The sequence below is a fragment of the Lepus europaeus genome, chromosome 20 (genome assembly GCF_033115175.1).
Source record: "Lepus europaeus isolate LE1 chromosome 20, mLepTim1.pri, whole genome shotgun sequence".
NCBI lineage: Eukaryota > Metazoa > Chordata > Mammalia > Lagomorpha > Leporidae > Lepus > Lepus europaeus.
In genome coordinates, this window is record NC_084846.1 from 41,544,094 (window position 1) to 41,564,563 (window position 20,470).

Here is a 20,470-nt window from a genome sequence, read left to right on the forward strand (position 1 = left end):
AAAACAGAAAGTCAACAAATAATGCCTAAAATTGATAAAATAAGAAATGACAATGTATGCTCATATTTGAGAAAATGAAGATAAATACTGGAAAAAACAGATATAAAAAGTAAAAAAAAAATACTTGCATTATGACAGATGTTCAGTATTATCTGATTTTCTTCTCTATGAGTAACAATTTGATAACTATTTATCACAGGAGGTTGGATAATGCCCCCACGCGAAGATGTTCCTGTCCCAATCCCCAGAACCTGTGGGTATGTTATGTCTCAGGTGAAAGGCTTTGGCAGGTCCGACTAAGTTAAGGTTCTTGAGATGGTGAAATTCTCCTGGATCACCCTTATTGGAGGACAGCGAGAGGGTCAGAGTCAGAGACAAATGACAGAAGCAGAGGGCAGAGGGATGAGATTACTGGCTTTGAAGATAGAAGGGAGGCATGCAAGGGACTTAAGCAGCCTCTAGAAGCAGGAAGAGGCAAACAACAAGACTCCGCCTTTGAGCCTCCAGCAGGAACACAGTCCTGCCAGTCCATTTCAGTCTCCAGACCTCCAAAGCTGTAAAATATTCATATATATATTTGTCTTAAGCCACTAAATTTGTTTTGTTACAGCAGCAATAAGAAATGAATACATTCATGTAGAAAACAAGAATGTTAAACAAGAAAATATAAAATGCTAAGAAACAAATTTTCATAGAAAACTTACTATCTGCTGACAAAGTAACTCAAAATTAAGGAAAAAACTAATCTGAATAGAAAAGAATGACAATGTTAATATATGGGTACTTTTGTGGTTATGTAATTATGCATTAGGACAAGATTATATAGGGCCAGCGCAGCTGCTCCACTTCCAATCCAGCTCTCTGCTATGGCCTGAGAAAGCAGCAGAAAATGCCCCAAATCCTTGGGCCCCTGCACCCATGTGGGAGACCTAGAAGCTCCTGGCTCCTGGCTTTGGATCAGCACAGCTCTGGCCATTGTGGCCAGTTGGGGGAGTGAACCATCAGATGGAAGACCTCCCTCTCTCTCTTTCTGCCTCTCCTCTCTTTGTGTAACTCTTTCAAATAAATAAATCTTAGGGAAAAAAAAGAGATTATATAATTTAAATGCTAGTACTACATAACTGGATGATTAGCTACATTCCAATATTATTTGCTACATGTGTTGTCATTATTCCCTTCTCCCATTCCTTTATTTTTTCTCTTTCTCACTGATACCTGTTCCCAGTGTAGTGATTCCATCATGTTCTAGATTGATCCCTGCCTGTATCAGTCAGGGTTCTCCAGAAAGACACACTCAAATTATATACCTATAATTATATACCTTTTTTTTTTTTAAAGATCTATGTATTTATTTGAAAGACAGAGCATCAGAAAGAGAGAGAGACAGAAAGAGATACATCTTCCATCTGCTGTTACTCTCCAAATGGCTACAACAGTCAGGACTGGGTCAGGCTTAAGTCACAAGCCAGGAACTCCACCCAGGTCTCTCACATGGGTGACAGGGACTCCAACATATGGGTCATTCTCTGCTGCCTTCCCCTGAGGCATTAGCCGGAAGCTGGATCAGAGACAGAGCAATCGGGATTTGAACCCGCATCCAAATATGGGATGCTGGCATCATAAGTGATGACTTAATTCATTGCACTACAACCCCAGCTACCTTACGTTTCTCTCTCTCTCTCTCTTTTTTTTTTTTTTTTTTTGACAGGCAGAGAGAGAGAGAGACAGAGAGAAAGGTCTTCCTTTTTGCCGTTGGTTCACCCTCCAATGGCCGCTGCGGCCGGCGCATCTCACTGATCCGAAGCTAGGAGCCAGGTGCTTATCCTGGTCTCCCATGGGGTGCAGGGCCCAAGAACTTGGGCCATCCTCCACTGCCTTCCCGGGCCACAGGAGAGAGCTGGCCTGGAAGAGGGGCAACCGGGACAGAATCCGGCGCCCCAACCGGGACTAGAACCCGGTGTGCCGGCACCGCAAGGTGGAAGATTAGCCTGTTAAGCCACAGCGCCGGCTATGTTTCTCTTAATGAATCAATTCACATAATTCTGGGAATTGACAAGTACAATATCCCTAGACCCATAGGGCAGGCTGGAAACTCAGCAGGAGCTAACACCACAATCTCAAGGCAAAATTTCTTCTCTAAGAAACTTCATTGGACAAGGCTCACTTGCACTACTAAGAGTAACCTCCTTTACTTAAAAGTCAGCTGATTGTAGGTGTTACACACATCAACAAGATGCCTTCACAGCAACAATTAGATTTGAGTTTGATTAAATGACTGGATGCTAAAGCCTTGTCAGGTTGACACATAAAATTAACCACCACAGTCCCAAGTGGCATCATGTGTGCTCTGCCACTGTGTTTCCTTGTTCACAGATGGCTGGGCCAGAAGCAAACACCTGACTCCCACCAAACCATTCAGTCCTGATCCAGGATTTACTAAGGAAACTGGGAAAAGAAAACAGAAAACATTTAGCTCTATCTGGCATGGTGGGAAGCATGAGGTGTGAGTCTGGGAAGATATCAGTTGCTGTATGGAGAGTTCGTCTTTCTGTAAGGGGAAAGACTGAAGTAAACCTACAAGAAGAAATAGAGTTAAGATCAGATGGGTTAGGCCAGTGCCATGGCTCAACAGGCTAATCCTCCGCCTTGCAGCGCTGGCACACCGGGTTCTAGTCCCGGCTGGGGTGCCGGATTCTGTCCCGGTGCCCCTCTTCCAGGCCAGCTCTCAGCTATGGCCCGGGAGTGCAGTGGAGGATGGCCCAAGTCCTTGGGCCCTGCACCTGCATGGGAGACCAGGATAAGCACCTGGCTCCTGCCTTCGGATTAGCACGGTGAGCCGGCCACAGCGCGCCGGCCACGGTGGCCATTGGAGGGTGAACCAACAGCAAAAGGAAGACCTTTATCTCTGTCTCTCTCTCTCACTATCCACTGTGCCTGTCAAAAATAAAATAATAATAATAATAATAATAAAATATCAGATGGGGTGGGGGAGTCCTAGCTCCAATTATCAATAAGGCCCAGATGTACACCTACACTGCCAGTGGCTTAATTTTTTCAATTTTATGATCTACTCTAATCAATACCTTTGTAAATTAAGGGATATTTCTCTTATCATTCCTTAAGGTAAATCAAGCTGAATTATGACATATGCAAACAAAAGAGTCTTGACTAAGGGTATGAAATAACTAGGGTGTATACGAATGTTCATGCATGCAATTGGATTAGTTACTTTTAATAAACATGACATTGCTTTGTCAATAAATGATGATAAATGCATGTATGTCACCTAAAAAACTGTGCCAAGGGGCTGGCATTGTAGTGCAAGTTAAGCCACACTTGCAATGTCAGCACCCCACTTGGGAGTGCCAGTCTGAGTGCTGGCTGCTCTATTTCCTACCTGCCTTCCTGCTAATGTGATTGAAAAAGCAGGAATCATGGCCCAAGTAGTTGAGCCCCTGCCACCCATCTGAGAGACCTAGATGGAGTTCTGGACTCCTGGCTTTGGCCTTGTCCCACCCATTGTGGCCATTTGGGAATTAAACCAGCAGATGGAAAACCTCTTTCACTCTGTCAATTTACCTTTTAAATAAACAAATAAATCTTTTAAAAAAAGGTGCCAAAACTTACCAGGTTCTTGGCATCTTCAGTGATTGTGGGAACACGTAACTTGGTATCTCTAACTGTTGGGTTCCTGAGTAACAATGTGCAGAAAATCCAGCAAACTGGGCATGTGCCGAGGCTCAACAGGCTAATCCTCCGCCTTGCGGCACCGGCAAACCAGATTCTAGTCCCGGTCGGGGCACTGGATTCTGTCCCGGTTGCCCCTCTTCCAGGCCAGCTCTCTGCTGTGGCCCGGGAAGGCAGTGGAGGATGGCCCAAGTGCTTGGGCCCTGCACCCCATGGGAGACCAGGAGAAGCACCTGGCTCCTGCCTTCAGATCAGCGTGGTGCGCCGGCCGCAGCGCGCCAGCCGCAGCGGCCATTGGAGGGTGAACCAACGGCAAAGGAAGACCTTTCTCTCTCTCTCTCTCTCTCTCACTGTCCACTCTGTCAAAAAGAAAAAAAAAAAATCCAGCAAACTATATATGTAGTATAAGCAAATCATAAGTTTTTGTGAGGTTAAGACTCTTGAGATTTTTGAAGTTTTGTGTTACTGAAGTATAACCTACCCTGAGTAACACAGAGGCCATTTACCTTCATATTTTCCTATGATTCATTCATCTTAAAAAATCAATATTGATGTAATACAAGAGGTAATAACTGTCCACAAAGCAAATAGAGTTCTTGTCTTTCCTGGTGAGTAAAAATGACAAACAAGCTATTCCAGACTACCCTAAGACTTATGGAAGTATTGAAGGAAATTTTCAAGTGAGATCAAGATCCTGAAGCATGTCTTCGAAGAATTGGAACAGGCAATGAAACATGGCTTTATCAGTAAGAGCTTGAAGAAGCAGCAAAATGAAAGAAATGGCTACCAATAGGTGAAAGTGGCCCAGTAAAAACAAAAGTAGACCAGTCAAGAGCAAAGGTCATAGGATTTTTTTTTTTTTTTTTTTTTTTTTTGGTATGCTCAAGGGATTTTGCTTGTTGACTTTCTGGAAGACCAACAAATAATAACATCTTATTAAAAGGGTGTTGAGTTTGAGCAGAAAACATACAAGAAGCTTGACCACAGAATCCTTTAAGATGTTGCTCCTGCTTATTTCGCCTATCAAATAAGCAATTCTGCAATCACTGGGCCTCCACTTTAGCGTCCTGAGTTGGCTCCTTCTAACATCTTTTGTTTCCTAAGAAATCTTTAAAGGTCACCCATTTTTCTTCTATTAATAATGTAAAAAAGCTGGTGGCGCGGCTCAATAGGCTAATCCTCCGCCTTTCGGCGCCGGCACACCGGGTTCTAGTCCCGGTTGGGGCGCTGGATTCTGTCCCAGTTGCCCCTCTTCCAGGCCAGCTCTCTGCTGTGGCCCGGGAGTGCAGTGGAAGATGGCCCAAGTGCTTGAGCCCTGCACCCCATGGGAGACCAGGATAAGCACCTGGCTCCTGCCTTCGGATCGGTGTGGTGCGCTGGCTGCAGTGTGCTGGCCGCATTGGCCATTGGAGGATGAACCAATGGCAAAGGAAGACCTTTCTCTCTGTCTCTCTCTCACTGTCCACTCTGCCTGTCAAAAAAAAAAAAAAATGTAAAAAAGACTGCACTGCCATGGTTAAATTCTCAGAACCCTCAATTCTTTAGCAATGGTTGTTACCATCATATACAGAAGTGTTCTTGAACTTGATGGAGCTTATGTGGGGAAGTAAATTTTTTTTTTTTTAAGATTTATGTTATTTATTTGAAAGACAGAGTTGCAGAGAGAGAGGTAGAGACAGAGAGAGGTCTTCCATCCGTTGGTTCACCTCCCAGAAGGTTGCAATAGCCAGAGCTGCGCTGATCTGAAGCCAGGAACCAGGAGCTTCCTCCAGGTCTCCCATGTGGGTGCAGGGGCCAAGCACTTGGGCCATTTTCCACTGCTTTCCCAGGCCATAGCAGAGAGCTGGATCAGAAGAGTAGCAGCCGGGACTAGAACTTGCACCCATATGGAATGCCGGTGCTTCAGGCCAGGGCTTTAACTCACTATGCCACAGCACCGGCCCCGTGAAGTAGATTTTATTATTTTTTTCTTTTCACTTTTTAATTCTGTTTTCCACGAACTTTGTTAGGTCTCCTTGTATTTAGGCTTCTGCATGACTTTGGACAAGTCATTAAAACAAGAGCTTTCCAAACATGACCCATCCTCAGAATGCGAGGAAGGGTGTTTTCATAGTTACAGATGTCTGGCGCTTCACCCAAGACCTTCTAAATGATTATGCTCAGAGTAGGGCTTGGAAAGCTGAATTGTCTTTAAAGCTATGCTGCTAATTCTAATGAGTAGCCACATTGGGAGCCACTGATACAAGAATATTATCTTCTGGCCATCTGACCAAAAAAATAAAAAAGTGGAAATATGTGGCCCACAATAGAAGATATGAATAGAAGGAAAATAAAGACCTCAATTGTTATAATTCCACCTTTTATGCCTTCCCACTAGCACAGCCACAATAAAAGGGTTAGAGTATCCAGGGCCAAACAGAAAAATTCAGCATGAGGTCATACAGGTGATTGGTATCTACAGCACCTATTTAAACAAACAGCGCTGCCCCAGGCATGATAAGATCAATAAAAGATAAGCTGGAAAGTGAGGCAATGGTTCTTGCAACTTAAAGTTTAAAGCAATCTAATCCTTACCTGAATGTGCAAAAATTCACACCTCTCCTACAGACACGTATTTCTAAAAGCCTCTGGAGATGACTAAATAGGGTTTTTTTTTTTTTATTCAACTAAATAGGAAAATATACTTTTTTTTTATTTGACAGGTAGAGTTATAGACCGTGAGAGAGAGACAGAGAGAAAGGTCTTCCTTCTGTTGGTTCACTCCTCAAATGGCTGCTATGGCTGGAGCTACGCCGATCTGAAGCCAGGAGCCAGGTGCTTCCTCCTGGTCTCCCATGCAGGTGTAGGGGCCCAAGGACTTGGGTCATCCTCCACTGCCTTCCCGGGCCACAGCAGAGAGTAGGACTGGAAGAGGAGCAGCCAGGACTAGAACCCGGCACCCATATGGGATGCCGGCACCACAGGCAAAGGACTAACCAAGTGAGTCATGGGGCCAGCCCCGATAATATACTTTTTTTTTTTTTTTTAAATTTTTGACAGGCAGAGTGGACAGTAGAGGGAGACAAAGAGAAAGGTCTTCCTTTTTGCCGTTGGTTCACCCTCCAATGGCCGCCGCAGTAGGCACGCTGCGGCCGGTGCACCGCGCTCTTCCGATGGCAGGAGCCAGGTGCTTATCCTGGTCTCCCATGGGGTGCAGGGCCCAAGGACCTGGGCCATCCTCCACTGCCTTCCCGGGCCACAGCAGAGAGCTGGCCTGGAAGAGGGGCAACCGGGACAGGATGGGTGCCCCGACCGGGACTAGAACCCAGTGTGCCGGTGCCGCAAGGCGGAGGATTAGCCTAGTGAGCTGCGGCGCCGGCCGATAATATACTTTTTTAAAAAAGATTTATTTATTTGGAAGAGAGGAACAATCACACACACACACACACACACAGAGAGAGAGAGAGAGAGAGAGGATCTTCCATCCACTGGTTCACTCTCCAAATGGCCACGATGGTCAGGGCTGGGCCATGCCAAAGCCAGGAGCCTAGAATTCCATCCAGGCCTCCCACATGAGTGACAGGGGCCTAAGCACTTGGGCCATCTTCTGCTTTCCTAGGTGCATTAGCAGGGAGCTGGATCAGAAGTGAAGCAGCTGGGACTTGAACCAGTGCTCATACGGGATGCCAGTGTTGCAGGTGGCAGCTTAACGCACTGTACCATTATGCCAGCCTGGTCAATATACTTTTTTATTCATCCCTAAAATGTTTTCTAAGTACTTGTGCCTAGCACCATGAAGGATACACCATCATAAACATAAGGATACTGGTACATTTTCAAAATGTGTGGCTTATAGGAACTCCAGGTAATCAATAGTGGGCCAGAAATGCCCTTATTATATTCTTGCATAATTGTCACACCAACCTGGAGACCATGGTATAAAGTACTAGAAGGACAGTGCACCTCAGAATATCAAGAGAAGCATTTATATTCGACTCTGCAACTTGCTAATTATAGCAAGTATTTTTTTAAATGTTTATACATTAGAGAGAGAGAGAGAAAGAGGGGAAGGGAGGGGGAGAGAGAGAGAGACAGACAGACAGAGATAGAGAGCTCCCAATTGCTGGCTGAGTCTTCAGATACCTGCAATGTCTAGGTCTGGGCAGCATCAAAGCCAAAAGCCTATAACTCAACCCAGATGGGTGGCAGGGGCCCAGTTACTTAAGCCATCATCATTGCTTCTCAGGGTCTGCACTTGCAGGAAGTTGGAGTCAGGAGATGGAGCTGGGCATCGAACGCAGGCACTCCCGGGCGGCATGCAGGCACCCTCACTGCTAGGCTAAATACCCACCTCAGTATCGAGTCTTTTAGCCCTCTGAGCCTATTTCTTTGACCAATGCCTACCTCACAAAGTTGACATGAAAACAAAATGAAAAAATACAAATGTTAAGGAATCATGGGCCTTAGAGATTCCCACTCATAACTCTAACAACAACAGAACATGTACTGTGTGTTGTTTTCCCATCCATGGTGACTAACTGCACATAATAAACTTTTTTCTTATCTGGTCCCAAATATACCTAGCAAACTTTTTTCTTGTACTAGATGTATAGTTAATGTACATTTATATCATACTTTATAAACTGGTTTACAATAAGCCTGTGTATAAAATACGTATATGAAATTGCCACAAATATATTTATATATTTATATAGCATACACCTTCAAAAGAGAAAAATACTGAAGCTATAATTTAGTAGAAAATTTTTCATCTACTTGAGGAGTAGACATCAGACAAAACCTCACAGTACTATATATATTTCACTGCATGTTTCTGATTAAACAATGATGAAAATTATAGAAGTTTCTGAGGAAGGCTCCATTTTTACATTTCAGACAGGCATGCAACTGCATGTAAATTATTATTATTATCTAGGCATATGGATACTGTTTAAAATACAAAATATCAGTTAAATGCCTGCAGTAGACTAATCACTAATTTTAAAATATGATTCCAACATTTAGGGGGTGAACCAACGGAAGGAAGACCTTTCTCTCTGTCTCTCTCCCTCACTATCTAACTCTGTCAAATAAAAAAAAATATGATTCCAACAAAGCCAAACTCACCTTTTATTTTCCCTAAAAGCATGTATTAGCTATGAGTTAGTAATGAAGATAAGAATTGTCATTATTAAAATTTTCCTTTCACTTTTTACTAACATACTAAACAAAGTTCATAAAGTTTGTGGGAAAATGGAAATAAAACATGTTTATTTTGGTGAAAAATTTTTGAAATCCATGCACTGTTTTTTCATACTATGCATTTTTATAAACTTTTTGAAGCCTCCTTTGTATGCATGGGTTTAAAAAACTTTGTGTATCAAAATGAACAGCTTTCAATTTTCCACAAACTTTTTCAAATACCCTAGTTAATACCCAAAGTTTGATCACAAGTAACAGTCAACAAATTCAGAAGTCAAGAGAGTCCCTGGCATTGCACTGCATCTGGTTAAGCCTCTACCCGCTTTGCGATCCAGCTCCCTGCTAATATGCCTGGGAAAGCAGTGGAAGATGGCTCACGTACTTGGGCCCCTGCCTTCCATGTTGGAGACTTGGATGAAGTTTCTGGTTCCTCACTTGAGCCTGGCCCAGCCTTGGCTGTTGTAGTCATTTGGGGGTGAACCAGGGAATGGAAGATCTCCTTCTCTGTCTCTCTTTCAAATAAATAATCTTTAAAAAAAGAAATCAAATTGTATTTTAAACCAACATCCTTTATCCTTCATGTCATTTGAGTTGCCTGGACAGCAAATTTAGGAATGCTCATGAGTTCTACTGGATATTAGAATTATTAATAATATGTACTTACAATTATGCCCTTTCATCTAACTACCTCAAAGAGGTTTTATAGCATTAATTTGTTATTTCTTGTAATACCTCTGAGAGGTGACTGGTAGAAAGATATTATTATCTATTTTATGGTCAAAGGAACTAGGGCATAGAGAGGTTAAGTGACTTCACTAGGGTCAAACGATGAACAATAAAAATGGAACTCAGGTTAACTGTTCTCATTTCCAGTTCATTTCATCATCCATTGTATGGCTGTTTATATATCTAAATACATTTCTATTCTAGGAACATTAAGGATATTATATATTTAAATAATCTAAGAGCTAAAAAGTAAGTGAAAGGGTTTTTCATTTTTTGTGTGCTCAAAAATGCTGCTATACAGGAATACAGAGTAAAAACTAGTAATTAGTCTTTGATTTGCTACTGTAGCTATTATTTACAGGGCTTTAGTTATTTGTGGCTTTCTGAAGCCTGTGCTCAAAATGAACTATTTCTGACAGCTTTATGCTTGGTTAGCATAGCTGTGAACAACCAAGAAGCAGATGAGACAGGCTGAGTAATGAATGTGTGGTTGTCTTTCATTCTCTTCCTATTGCTCACTGTTCTGGAAGTCACCTTCCATTCAGTTTTCCACTCAGCAGGTTTGTGCAACTTACTATCTTCGATGCTTTGTCTGTGGTCAGTTTACTAAGCTACTGTCCATGACAAGGTTTAAAAGTTACTAAATGTGTAATATTTTAATTCATAAAGTTATGAGGCTATGCTAGTTACCATTGTCACATTCAGTTTCTAACCCCATGGTCCTTATAAGACCATTAAGCTGTTTTTGCTACAGACCAGGCTTAGAGGTATGGCTCTCATTTTCCTTCACAAGCAACCCTCTGGACTACTCAGGACGGGTATTTCTCTGCATGGGGTGTCCCACACCTGCACTTATTCCCTGTTAAATAAATACTGTTCTGGGGTCAGCACTGTGGCATAGTAGGTAAAGCCATCATCTGCAACCCATTTGGGCACTGGTTCAAGTCCAGGTTCCTCCACTTCTGATCCAGCTCCCTCCTGATGTGCCTGGGAAAGCAGCAGAGGATGGCCCGAGTGCCTGGGCCCCTGCACCCACATGGACACCCCAAAGAAGCACCTGGCTTTGGCCTGGCCCAGCCGTGGTTGCTTTGGCCATCTGGGGAATGAACCAGCAGATGGAAGATCTGTCTATCTCTGTCTTTTCTTCTGTTAATTCTGCCTTTCAAATCAATCTTTAAAAATAAATAAGTAAATCCTGTTCCTATTTGTGCACACAAGAAAAATAAAGACCATACTGTTCTCATTTCCATTTTATTCCATTACCCATTGTATGACTGTTAATACATCTAAATATACGTCTATTCTAGAAAAATTGAGGGTAATATGTATTTAAATAATCTAAGAACTAAAATGTAAGTGAATGGATTTCTCCTATTTTAAACTTTATCACTGCAAATAGCTAGCTCCACTGGCCATAGAGCCAGAGGTTAGTAGGTTGCACAAATACATGCTAAGCAGGAAAGTAAATGTCAGAATACTGACCTGTGGAAGGACATGTATCATCACATGGGGTCTATAAAAAGTGTCATATTTTACTAATCTTCCCAAGTAAAAGCGTGAAGAAAGGAGTTGTTTTCAAATGATTCTCCAGGAAGTGCTGCGGTCTGCTTGGACATGGTACTGTAAGCCCGTGGTGTTTCTACCTTCAGCCCAGCTGCCCCTTACACCTCTAGACGCATACAGCAACTGCCGCTAGGTAGCACCACTGGCACTTCAAACTTCCAGGGCCAAAATCAAGCTCCCTTTCTGCAAAAAGAAATTGCACATTCCCTGCCTCACCCTTATTTCATTCGGTATAGCATACCTTAATCCTACTCCTCCCCTAAAACAAAGTAAGGTCCCTTTATTGCCACTTCCCTTCTCTTACCCAACTGCTTCCTCCAGAAATACATATTGAAGACGCTGCCACTCAGGTGAGTCCTTAGATTTTCTCTTCTTCTGCAGTGGCTTTGTCTCAAGTTCTCTCCTCGTCCTGCTCCTCCTCTCAAAAAATCCGTTCTCCACCAACAGAACAGTTTAGGTTGAAGTTCTGTCCAGGGTCCTTCCTCTACATTGCCTAGACAGAGAATGGAACAGTCATGCTCCATTTGACTCCTGTCTGCTTTTTCAACCTCATCTTTTTCAGCAACGCAGCCTTGAACTTTAAGACCTGTAATTACTACTTAAGTCTTTTCAACACACGCTATTTGTCCCGGTGCTACAAGTGCATTCTGCCTGGATCCCGATTTGTCATCCAACCCCTGATTTTGTGCTTGGAAATGCTACCTATCTTCAAAACTCCAACCTAGAATTCACAAAAGCATCCTACTCTTTCCTCTACATTCCTTGATAAAACATACTTCCAAACATAAGTACTTGCTTTCACAACTGCCTTCTAGAATGGGCCTTTCTCGAATAGGTAAGAAAAGCTCCTATTTGGTACTAAAATGGTTTGTGGGGAGATAAGAATCTGCAGTTGCAACCCGGATGTTAGGCAAACGGATTCAAACACACGGAGAAATTTAAATAAAACAACCGATTTAGTCAACTTCTCACTTAAGCTATCAAATCACAGCGCCTAAGGGACTGCAGGATGCCCTCAAAGCTACATGAACTTACAGAGGCGCAAAGGGGCCTGAGACCCCTCAGAAGGGGCTCGCAGACCATCCGCAGAGGCGAGTTTTGCAGGGGTCAACAGTGAGCTAGGCAGCTCAGGCCAGCCCGCGGAGACCCTCCAGCCAGGGCAGGCGCCTGACCACCTCCTGGGATTCGGCCCACAACGAGCCACGTCGCTGGCTCCACTGGAAAACCCCAGCCAGCGAGCCCCGCAGCCTCCCAGTACCCTAAGTCGCCGGGGAAGAAGAGGGCTGCCCCCATTAAAACCAAGATGGCGGCCTCCGCTCTCCCCTTTCTCCCCAGGAACCCCCTCCTAGTCCCCAGAAAAGAGACAAGGACGTCGCGGCGCGACGCCGAGATCCGGGCACCTCCGCCGAGGCCCGCGGCCACTCCCGGGCCCCCGGGAGGTGACCTCGCCTCGCAGGGCGCTGGAAGCCCGGGGGAGGGTCGCTCGACAGGCAGGGCACTCCGCCCTCAGCGGCAAGGGGCGAGGCCAGCCAGCCCGCGCCTCCCAGGCCATTGTTCTTCAGCCCAGCACGGCGATCGCCCTCCTCTCCGCCCGCGGACAGGAAGTCACTCCCCAGCCGGCCCCACCCCGCTCCCCAGCGCCCCGGAAGTGATCTGCGGCGGCTGCTGCAGAGCGGCCAGGAGGAGGGTGGATCTCCCCAGAGCGGAGTGCCAGAGTCGTCCGCTTTCCCCTCCTCCTCCGCCTCCTCCTCCTCCAGCCGCCCAGGCTCCGCCGCCGCCCGTCGGACTCCTCCTGCCGCTCCCGGCGCGGAGCCTCCCAGACAAGGGCCGAGCACCCTCCGGCCGGAGCCAGCGCGGCCGCGGCTTCAGAAGCCCGCGGGGCTGCGGACCGGCTCGAGGTGCAGGTGAGCGATGCCTGCCCGGGCCGCCCCGGGAGGGCCCGGGGGACCGGAGCGCCGGCGGGGGTGTGTCCGGGTGGCGGCGGGCCCAGGCCCAGGCGCAGCGTCCGGCTGCCGAGATTGCACATTCCGGGTTGGAGCTGCGGTACGAGCCTGGGCTGGAATCCTGGGGGCCACGGGTTCGCCGCCGTGCGGGCGAGTGCACCCCCTGGGAGCGAGCGGCTTCGGCCAAGTCCCCCGAGTTGGCCTCGCGCGAAGGTCACCTCGCATCTCTGGCACGCCGCACCGAGGTCCCCGCCCGGGCGGTGCCGGGGACCTGGGGGGACCCTCTGCCGCCGCCGCCGCAGTCCCCGCGCCTCACTGCGCCCCTCTCTCCTCCTTGCCTTTCTTGCCACTCCTTGCCTGTATCGGAGCAGTTGCCTTTTAAGCGTCTCCGCCAGGGTTTTGTGCCAGTTACAGGGATGGCTTTTTCAGACCGGAGTCATTAGACGCTCCACACCGAACTGAACAGCTGGCCCTGGGCTGTAGCACAGATTTAGCCCACGTTCAGGTAATCAGCCTCTAGGAAGAGGAAGGCAGCGTGGATGTTTGGGGTGGGCGGGTGGGTGTTTGCTCTGTGATTCGTTCCTGAAAGATTTCCAGAAGTGGAAGATGTGGTTTGTGTGTCCGAGCAGCCGTGTGTAAGTCGGCGGAGGTGACGGCGCTCGGGGATGGGCAGTGCCGTTGAAGGTTTAGAGAGGAGATTTAGGGAGTAAACTGGGCTTTGCTTGGAAACCTGAACGTCCAGAACCGTGAGCGCTCACCCAGGTGTCGTTGGGGTAGTGAGAGAACTCCAGTGCCACGCCCTGGGTGTCAAGCTGAAAAGCACCTTGATTTACAAATCGTTGATGGTGGTGGTGGTTGGGGGTGGGCGCACGGTTTATAAAGGCGTGTCCTGAGTGCATTCTTTTCCTGGGAGAGATTACAGCTTTAATCATGTTCCAAAAATTGAATACAAAATTTTTAAAAAGCTTACCGCACAAGGAATTCCTTTTAGCTTATGTATACTAGTGAATTTAAATTTATCTTATTAACGTATGGTTTTGTCTGTTAATACATTATTATCATAAAATGACTCTTGTGACTTAAAGCGTTGTTTTTGAGCCTTTGGTTTCTTCAGGGCAGGAGCCATGTCTTACTCATCATTGTGTTTCCATGTCTAGAACATAAAAGCTTTTCATACATTTCTTCACTGATTGAATAAACGTCTAGATGATCTCATATTTGCCTTCCACGTTTGCTTGTTTTGTTTGTGTGTGTGTGTGTGTGTTTGTTTTTATTTCAGGTTCTAGGTACGTGTAGACTTTGTTTTTTTTCTTTCTGTTCTTCAGCAGAGTCACAGAACAACTCAAGAATTCATTACCTTAAAAAACTATGTCCCCTTGAAAGGTTAAAATAATTTGGGGGACTGTGATCGGAGATTATAATAAATTGTATCCCATTGTTAAATGTTTACTACTTGATCATGTCCAGGGTTAGCAGGGAGAGATGTTCTATTCATAGGCAGAAAGTTTGTGTTCAGAGTTGATAACCATAGCCTGTCTTAATCAAAAAGAGGAAGTTGGGAGTCGCCAGTGTTTGGGAAACGGTGCATCACGATTTGCTTGCCATGGCTGATTTTCCCATGGATGCATGAAATCCTCTGACTTCCAGCTATGATCTTTCATGTTTCTGAGATCCAGATGCTGTTCCCTGGTGTGCCTGCTGTGTGTGCAGTCATCTGTATCATTTATTTTGAAGCAGTAATTCATTACAACACTTTCAGTGCAGGGCTTTCAGAAAAAAAGGGCCAATTATAGGAAAGAATTTTGCCTGCCATTTGTGAAGAATATTTTTGTCTATAGATAGTTAGATGACTTTCACTTTAGGGAGGGCCAAGTTAAAAAAAAAAGTGCTGATGTCTTCTTTCCTCTCCCAAGTAGCTGGTGGCAGCCTTGTACTGATTTTTCCAAGGATGGCTTCTACAGAACATAATTAACTGTACTGGCATCACTTCTCGTTTATGTGTATATCAGTGTAATACATACTTGTATTCTTTAATAAATGGGTAGCAAGGACAATCACCTCTGTGAATGATAATGAGGAAAAACTATGATTTTGAAGGAGACAATTTATGATTTTCATTGTTTTATAAATGTTTTAATTCTTAGACATTAAAGAGAGGGGAGCCTGCGATTTCTTATCTCAGTGACATTTCCACTGTACAGAGGTTAGATTTCCCTTCTTTAATCTAATAACCTTCTTGATAATAAGTTATCATATATTGATTGCCTAACAAGCATTGTGATAACAGCTTTTATTAGTTCTAATCTCCACCATACCTCTGCAAGATAGGTAGTTTTCCCATATTTTACCAAGGCCAAATGAGGTGATTTCCCAGAGGCTAGGCACGTAGCTAGTTAGTGTGTAGTAGTGTCTGGATTTGAAAGAACAGTAACAGTTTCTGACAGGACTGAATGTTGCAGTTAATCCTAAAAGGCTGACCAAAAGGCAATTCTAATTGAGCTGAGTTTCAGGAAAGCAAAGATGCTGATCTTCTCAGCGCTCTTGGCCATCAGGTGTGACCTGAGTTGCCAGTGACCCTGCTGGCCAGGTGTCCTCAAGCATTGGCTACTCTCCTCTATCCCAGTGTGTCTGCACATACAGTGTAACTGACTCACACACAGCCTGTGTGTGCCATGATGAAAAAAATGACTGGCATTGTTCTGAGTTGTCCTGGTAGAGGATTAGTGCAGCCTTGGTGTTTGATTTCTGCTTTTTTACTGCAAGTCTCTGTTTGACAGGAGTACCATAAACCTATTTGGTGTGACATTTTCTTGAACTCACAGGTTTTAGTTCTTTCTTCACTAACAGGGGGAAGAGATTATGGGATGGTAGTAAGAATGGTTTTAGAAGCACAATGCTGGGTGTGTTTTTACCACTGGAGACCATAAATCATTTTCTTTTTGTATTAGTATGGAGGCTTTAAGGTGCCAGAACTCTTGTAGGTTCTGACTGCTATTCATTGCTAGTAGAATTCTCTTCACTCTTTCCAAGCCTGTGCACTTTTTAAAAACACACTTTTAATTGGGCTTAATTTGAAGGTTATGTTCTCTTCTTAGGTTTTTAAAAAAAGTATTTGTATAGCTCTAAGCAAAAAACTCATTCTGTACCCTCCATAAGTAACAGCTATTTTTTGGTTTTTCAGTAATTCTTAGATACCTGTCTTACTACTTTATTGCATTCATAAAGATTTTATTACCATACAGAGAAAAAAGAAATTAAAACCATGTAAGCTTAGAAGATGTGTAAATTTCAGAAGAGAATTTGTACCCTTGATTTAATTATACCTGAAGATGAAGACTTATTTCTTCAAAGTCAAGAGGAAAGTCTGTACCAACCAAAAAAAGAAAGCTTCCATAAAATATTATGATGCTGTTAAGCCTTCACAGCTAGAGTCATGTATTAAATGCAGTAGACAAATCACTTGACACAAGTAATCTTACAGTCTAGGATCCAATTTCATTGCTGAATTCACTTTTAAAACTAAGTATCAGGATCTGACAGTGTCATTTTGAACACTAGAACACAGCAAGATTGTGAAATGACTTCTACTCCGAGATGCATTGTGAAGGTGGGGCCGAGATCCCCACTTTCCACAAAGATTGTGATTGTGCCATCTAAGCCACAGTATCTCGGGGTTTCATGTGCAGTTGAGTAGCTAGTATAGTCCTCCATTGAAAGTGGAAGTTGCCACACTGAATTGCAAGTGCTTTCGTTCAGCTGCCCTGTTGAGATCTCTGTGAATGACTGCAGTAGCCTCCTAGCCTCTGGTTGGCCCTCCACTAATCTTTTCCCCACACATGGTTAGGAAAATCATGATCCTCCCCAGCTTAAAATCCTCTCATGTGTATTCCTTTTGTCCATTAATAAAATTCAGACTCCTTTAACCTTGATTTCATTTACAAAACCCTCAAGGTATATCCTTTGCCTAACTAGCCTCACCTCTTCCTTGATACTCAGTTCCAGCAGTCCCCAGCTCCGGGAATGCTAGTGTTTACTTTTCCATTTCCTCTTCCTGGAATTCTAGCCACTCCCCCTTCCTCCAATCTAGTGTACCCCTACTGCTCCTCAGAACTCAATTTAGATTATGCCTCTCCAAAAATTATACCTTGATTAGGCTTTATATATATATATATATATTTCTCTGATGTGCTGCCATGACCTCTGTTATAGCACTTACTATACTGTAGAGAGTGCCTTCATTAGCCTGTTGTAAATGTTGATTGCTGTCCACAGAAACCTCATAAACACACACACACACACACACAGAGGCCTTTATCAGAAGTTCCCAAATTGGGCCCCGTGCTGTGGTGGAGAAGGTTAAGCCTCTGTCTGCATTGCTGGAGTCCCATACAGGTACCGGTTCGAGTCCTGGCTGCTCCACTTCTGATCCAGCTCTCTGCTAGTCTGCCTGGGAAAGCAGTGGAGGACCCCTCCACCCAGAAGGGAGACCCAGAAGAAGCTCCTGACTCCTGGCTTCGGCCTGGCCCAGCCCCGGGCCATCTGGGGAGTGGCCATTGGAAAATGAACCAGTGAATGAAAGACTTCTCTCTCTCTCCTTCTTTTTCTGTATTTATGCCATTCAAATAAATAACATAAATTTTTTTAAAAAAGGAGTTCCCAAACTTAATTTATGGTACCCTTATTTTATTAGTAATTTTTTCACAGTATCCGTAGGTCAAAAGAAACACTTAATAGATTAATCCTTAAATAGTTAGGCCAAACAATTTAATAAGTTTCATCTCTTAACAACTTGGTGGCTATTTGAAAAAATAATACACAGAAACTAAAATAACTCATTCTTAACTGCATGGTACTCATTGCATGTGCAGTAATTTTTTTTCAGCCAGTCTCTTGCATTTAAGTAACTTTTAAGATTACTTTATGATTACAAATGATGTTACAATGAAAAATTTTGCATGCATGTATCTTTGTGTTGTCTGAAGTGTGTCTTCAGGATAAATGCAAATTCTTCTAGCTATGTGGTTGTGCTGTTTTACACTCCACAGCAGTGTAGCAGAATACCTGTTGACTCACAGCTTCACCAGCAGCTGCACAGAGTTCGAATTTCTCCAATCTGGTGGTTAAGAAGTGGCATCTCAGTATGATTTTCATGTGTATTAATCTTATTACCAGTGAATTGGACTTTTTCCCCCATATGCTTAAGAGTCATTTTAATATACCTTTATATTATTTGTGTTATTTGCCAAATTTCTATACAATTTTTGGTGACTTTTTTTTCCTTAGCTTTTTTTTTTATTATTATTTAAAAAAGATTTATTTATTTGAAAGGCAGAGGCAGAGAGAGGAAGAGGAAGAGAGGGAGATCTTGCATCCACCGGTTCACTCCCCAAATAGTCGCAGTGGCTGGAGCTGAGCCAATCTGAAGCCAGGAGCCAGGTGCTTCTCCGGGTCTCCCAGGCAGATACAGGGACCTAAGGACATGAGCCATCTTCTACTGCTTTTCCAGGCCACAGCAAAGAGCTGGATCGGAGCAGAAAGGCCAGGATTGCCAACACTGCAGATGGTGGCTTTACCTGCTACGCCACAGCGCTGGCCTTTCTCTTTAGCTTTTTTTTTTTTTACAGGCAGAGTGGATAGTGAGAGAGAGATAGAGAGAAAGGTCTTCTTTTGCCATTGGTTCACCCTCCAGTGGCCGCTGCGGCCGGCTCATCGCGCTGATCCGAAGCCAGGAGCCAGGTGCTTCTCCTGGTCTCCCATGCGGGTGCAGGGCCCAAGGACTTGGACCATCCTCCACTGCCTTCCCGGGCCATAGCAGAGAGCTGGCCTGGAAGAGGGGCAACCAGGACAGAATCCGGTGCCCCGACCGGGACTAGAACCTGGTGTGCCGGCGCCGCAAGGCGGAGGATTAGCCTGTTGAGCCATGGCGCCGGCCCTCTTTAGCTTTTTAAGATTCATTTATTTATTTGAAAGGCAGTTACAGAGAGGCAGAGGCGAAGTGGAAGAGAGAGAGAGGTCTTCCATCCGCTGGTTCACTTCCCAAATGGCCCCAACAGTAGGAGTGGGGCTGATCTGAAGCCAGGAACTTCCTCCCGGACTCCCACATGGGTGTAGGGGCCCAAGGACTTGGGCCATCTTCTAACTTAAGATTTATTTATTATTTTTTATTTGAAAGGCGGAGTTAGAGAGAGAGAGTTCTTCCGTCCACTGGTTCACTCTCCAAATGACCAGAACAGCAAGAGCTGGGCCAGACTGGACCCAGGAGCCAGGAGCTTCTTCCGGGTCTCGCACATGGGTGTCGGGTCCAAGCACCTGGGCCATCTTCCATTGTTTTTGCAAGGAGCTGGATTGGAAATGGTGCAATGGGGACTTGAACTGGTGTAGGCAGCGATTTAGCTTGGTATGTCACAGTGCACCTCAAATCAAGAGACTTTCATATGCTGTGCATGGACAACCTTAGTATGTTGTGGTGTGTTATCTGGTAGGGATAACTCTTCTTCAGTGCTTTTCTTTTTATATATTTTATTTTCCATATGTACTTAAGTATCATTTGTCTTAACTCCATTAAAAAAACTATAGAGGAGCTGGTGCTGTGGCATCATAGGCTAAGCCTACACCTGTGGCACTGGCATCCCCTATGGGCATTGCAGCCAGTTGGGGAGTAAACCAGTGGATGGAAAACCTTTCTCTTTGTCTCTTTCTCTCTGTAGATAACTCTATCTCTCAAATAAATAAAATCTTAAAAAACTTCATTTATTTATTTATTTTGACAGGCAGAGTTAGACAGTGAGAGAGAGACAGAGAGAATGGTCTTCCTTCCGTTGGTTCACCCCCCAAATGGCCGCTATGGCTGGCACGCTGAACCGATCCGAAGCCAGGAGCCAGGCCCTTCCTCCTGGTCTCCCATGCGGGTGCAGGGCCCAAGCACTTGGGCCATCCTCCACTGCCTTCCTGGGCCACAGCAGAGAGCTGGACTGGAAGAGGAGCAACCAGGACAGAACCGGTGCCCCAACCGGGTGCCGGCGCTGCAGGCGGAGGATTAGCCTATTGAGCCACAGCGCTGGCAAAAAACTTTATTGCAATCACATTAAACTTAAGACTTGAGGAGAACTGATACCTTGATGGTGGTGAGACATCTTCACCTAGAATAAGTTTTATCTATTTTCATAGGCCTGCTTTTATCTTTGAGAAGGGGCTTATAGTTTTCTTCATAAATGTTGTGAACATTTCTTAATAAGTTCACCCCTAGATGCTTTAACTTTTTGCTGCTATTATAGTTTTCTTACCTGTTCAATATTATTCATGTATATTTTCATGGATATCTTCATTTTATATTGTATTCATGCATGTTTTTGTTTTCCTACTACCTTGCT

The 20,470-nt window shown here is 44.6% G+C and overlaps 1 protein-coding gene and 1 long non-coding RNA gene across 3 annotated transcripts in view; one reads left to right on the forward strand and one right to left on the reverse strand.

Annotated features, from left to right (window-relative positions):
- The window catches only part of LOC133749708 (uncharacterized), a 32,908-nt gene extending 20,369 nt beyond the window's left edge, over positions 1-12,539 (reverse strand). Inside the window, exons 1-2 of the long non-coding RNA XR_009864609.1 lie at positions 12,193-12,539; positions 11,462-11,650 (exon numbers count right to left, since the gene is read on the reverse strand). This is a non-coding gene — a long non-coding RNA (uncharacterized LOC133749708). The remainder of the gene's footprint in view (positions 1-11,461; positions 11,651-12,192) is intronic.
- A 290-nt stretch (positions 12,540-12,829) lies between these two features.
- The window catches only part of RALA (RAS like proto-oncogene A), a 70,603-nt gene continuing 62,962 nt past the window's right edge, over positions 12,830-20,470 (forward strand). For both annotated transcript variants that reach the window (XM_062178981.1, XM_062178980.1), the window contains exon 1: positions 12,830-13,061. The gene's annotated coding sequence lies outside the window, so the exon portion shown is untranslated. The remainder of the gene's footprint in view (positions 13,062-20,470) is intronic.